This window comes from Mus caroli, unplaced genomic scaffold, assembly GCF_978045245.1.
Source record: "Mus caroli unplaced genomic scaffold, Mus_caroli_1 scaffold_9, whole genome shotgun sequence".
Lineage (NCBI taxonomy): Eukaryota > Metazoa > Chordata > Mammalia > Rodentia > Muridae > Mus > Mus caroli.
The window spans coordinates 118227777-118232224 of record NW_028227264.1 but is presented as its reverse complement, the minus strand read 5'-3'; positions in this window follow the sequence as shown (position 1 = coordinate 118232224).

The window sequence follows — 4448 nt, the reverse complement described above, 5'->3', positions numbered from 1 at the left end:
TGATTGACCCAGGGAGTGGCACTATTAAGAGGTGTGGCCTTGTTGGAGTAGGTGTGGCCTTGTTGGAGTAGGTGTGGCCTTCTTGGAGGAAGTGTGTCACTGTGAGGGTGAGCTTTGAGAGCCACTTGCTGGCTGCCTGGAAGCCCATCTTCTCCTGTTTGCCTTCAGAACAAGATGGAGAACTCTCAGCTCCTCAGTGCTATGCCTGCCTGGACACTGCCATGCTTCCTGCTGTAATAATGGGCTGAACCTCAGAACCTGTAAGCCAGCCCCATTTAAATGTTATCCTTTATAAGAGCTTCCCTGGTCACTCACGGTGTCTCTTCACAGCAATGAAAACCTTAACTAAGAAAACCACTGTACAATCTGGCTGATAAAAAGAAAAAAAAATTTTAGATAAGAAAATGAGTTGACCAGCTCATGTATTTTTATGAGAAACTTATAGCAGTTTATTTGGATGTCCCACGTTCAAAACACATTTGGATGACTAAGGCGAACAGACATACAAAGAGCAGGTTGTCCACATAGTATTATACCACTTGACAACTGAAAGAGCCAAGCTATCCATACACGTGATAAGATGGATGAGTCTTGGATATTATAATGATCGCAATCAACCAGGTACTAAAGCCTGCGTAGATATGAATGGATAGACCCAGTAATCCATATATTTTCATTTAACTTTTAAACTTTGTAAATCAGATCTTCTAATCAATGTGATGCAGAAAGCCCAGGAGTGTGTGTGTGTGTGTGTGTGTGTGTGTGTGTGTGTGTAAAACAGGGTCAAGAATAGAGCCATTGTAAAGACACCTGAGCAGCATTCTCTCAGGTTGCTGGAATCTACACCTTCTGATTGTCTTGTCCTTTCCAACCCTCTGGGTACCTAGTTAATAAACCCTATAGCTTTGCTTCATTCTGGCTCATCCCGAGTGGTGGTCCCTCAGCAGAGAAGGAAACTCCCTAGGCGACCTCTGGCTATGTCGGGTGATGTCTCCCTCTGACACTGGTGACAAAGTGAGTCCATGGGTTTAGTTTCTAATGAGGGCCTCATAGCAGGTGGCACCATGATAAGAAGTAATGATTTCGTGGTCAACAAGAAGCCAGAGAGTGATATATCAAACCCACTGTGTGAGAACTAATTGGAGTCCCACACAAACTATACTGGTCCCTTCCTCATGATCTAACCACCTTTGTCTCAAACCAACTTCTCGAGCTTCCACTCCAACCAAGACATAAACTCCTGGTGCAGGCAATGTCGTTGGAGACAATGGAGAAATATCTCCTCAAACATCTCTCTTTAAATAGCCACATACGCCCCAGCTTGCGAGACGCACCAAGGAGTCTGAAAGCAAGAACACCTGTTAATATTTATTTTTAGCTCAGCATACTTCAGAAAGCCCACTTCCAATTTAATATTTTCTCCCACAGACAAGTTTTTAAATGTTGATTTGAAGCATCATTGAAAGAGATCTAGATGAAAGCGGTCAAAGGAAGGGTTTTAAGCAATTTTTACAATTCAAGTTTTTATTCTTGATATCTTTTTTTTTTCCTAATTAATTTTTAGGTGAAGTGTGTGTGTCTTAGAGTCTGTATGTGTTTCTGCGATTTTCTTTTCTTTTTAGGGAGGCTCTTTTTCTCTGTTTGTTTGTTTTGTCCTGGTTGGGTTTGTTTGCTTTTATACGGCATTGTGAGTTCAGATGTCCGCCTGTATTCTAAGGTGGTCTTGGATGTGTGGGGAAGAGGCGATGATCTAAAAGGAATCTGGAGAGGGGAAACCGTAATGCTGTTTCTGAATATTCAGTGTGAGGAAAAAATCTACCTTTAATTTTTAAAAAATCATACAAGGTAATGGGTTTCCTCACGTCTTCATGGTCACGTGTCAGCATGCCTTTCTTTAATCATTCCCTTCCTCCTGCCTCCCCCAGCCTTTGTTTCTTCAGGTTTTGTTGTTTTCCAGCCTTCAGTTATCTTTCTTCTTACCAGATCTCATGGACAGGCTTAGAGAGGGCAACATTAATCTGCAGGGAAAATCCAGTGATATCAAATAACTTTTGATCTTCTCCTTCTCCTTCTCCTTCTCCTTCTCCTTCTCCTTCTCCTTCTCCTTCTCCTTCTCCTTCTCCTTCTCCTTCTCCTTCTCCTTCTCCTTCTCCTTCTTCTTCTTCTTCTTTTTCTTCTACTACTACTACTAAGAGTGTCTAGTGAGAGTCTCCAAAGCTTTTCTGTTGCAAAATAATGGATTATTTTTAAAGAATCCTACGACTCCATTCCAGTTTGGACAAAGTGCTGTTGTTTATCTAAAGACAGTTCTTAGACCATGCTTTCCTCCAGTTAGTTATGTCAAGAGCTTGCTGCCTATCTCAGCCCCAAAGTGGGATGGCACAGCAGTAATAAATCACTTCTTCCATCCCTGCAGAAGTCCTTGACCCTCCTCCTCTCCAGAGCTGATGAAAGCTGCAATCAATGTGTGTGAGCTGTCTATCAGCTTGGTCTGTGGTACTCTAGAAAGCATGTGGCCCTGTGGAGTGGGAGAGCAGCATGCGGGTCAGTCTACTTTCAACACTGCAGCAAGCCAGCTGATGAAGCAGATGATCCCCAGTCAGAGCACTAGAACCAGCCTAGTGTGACAATTGTGACTAAGACATACCAAAGTTAGTGTGATCTTTCTCTTCGTGCTCTTGAAATACACAAGTAGCTGTGCTCAGATTAGCCAGGTGGACATTCATTCTGTGCACTGTCTAGATAGAAAAGCAATGCAGGAAGCAAAACAGCAGAGGGAGAATACAGATAACAAGCAGCAGGTGAGAATCTAGACAGACAGTTGTTACTAAATAGCACACACGATTGTAACTAATGGACAGTTGTTACTAAATAGCACACACTGTTGTAATGGCAGTGTGGAAGAAATGCTACAGGCAGGACATTAGCATATGTTCTATTTGGCTATCTACTGCTGCGATAAAATGCTCTGACCAAAAGCAACCTAATGGAAGAAAGGATTTATTTGGTTTATACGTTCAGGTTACAGTCAATTGTTGAAAGAAGGTGAGGCAAGAAATCAAGCAGGAACTGAAATAAGAACAATGAAGACAGCTGTTTATTGGCTCACTCGCTGGCTCATTTTCTTATATAGTTCAGGAACCTCTGCTTAGGAATGGTAGCGCCCATAGCGGACTGGGCCTTCCTACATCAATTAATGATCAAGCTAATAATTTACAGACAAGCCCACAGGCCAATGTCATCGGGACAATTCTTCCATGGGACTTTCTCCTCTAGTGATTCTAAATTGCATCAAGTTGTTAGCTGAAGCTAAGAAGGGCAATTGAATTTTCTTTCCAGAATGGTACAAATTTTCCATGCAGCTACCTTGAATCTTCTACCATGTTAGTGCTGCCACCATCTTCCCGATTTCCATTTTGGTCATGCCCTTTTGGACTCTACAAATCACCAAGGCCCCAGTGAATCAGGCATCATCTCCAGTTTTACGCAGCTGGACTTCCTTAACCCCAGTGGACCGAGGCGATGCTTTTCTAAGGCTTAGTAATTTGGTTTAATAAAAAAAGGGAAACTTGGCTGAGCATGGTTATCACAACAGATAAGAGAGTTAATAAAAGTGTTAGAGAGTTAGTTAGGGTACTGCCTCAGCCCCATAAAAATTTCACAAGGTTGAAATTAGGGCAAAGCTCAGCATGCAAGATGAGCAGGAAGAGGACTCTTAGAGCAGTGGTTATTAATATCTGTTGAATAACCTGACCTTTGTTGCTGTAAACAAGAGCAGATAATTACATGTCCATCCTAAGAGCAAATCTGAGATCAAAATTGAGGCATTTGTCAAAGGGAGACGGAAAAGTAATTTGTACTGAAATGAAACGTGGAGCTTCGCTTAGTATCTGGCAGCTCCAGCCCTTGTCAAGGAAGATTGGTTGCTTTAGGTAATGGTTGTAATTAGCATTCTGGTCTATCAGGGCACCCCCCCTTGTTTTCTGGAGGGGGCACCCTGGAGGCAGGGTGGTGTAGAAAAATAGCTTTTAGGAAGGACTTGTTCCCCTCCCTTCCCTTGCCTGGGTTGGCTCTCCTCAGAGTCAGCGCCAATGTGAAAGACAGTCCCGGGCAAATAAGGTGACACCTACCAGACTGGAACCACTCTCCAGCACAGCTCCACAGACAGGTGTGAAATCACACAGCCCTCAGAGGAACCATTAGGCTAAGGTTGTTTACAGTTACAGTCTCACTGTGGGCTCTGAACACTCTGCTCCTGAAGGCAAGATTTTTTTTCCAGTGAGACAAATGTCTTAGGATTACCAATGTGCAAAACAATTCATTAAATGTGTATGTATGTGTGTGTGTATATATATATGTATATATATGTATGTATATATATATATACACATACACATTTGTATATGTATATGTATACACATGCATATATGTGTGTGTATATATACATA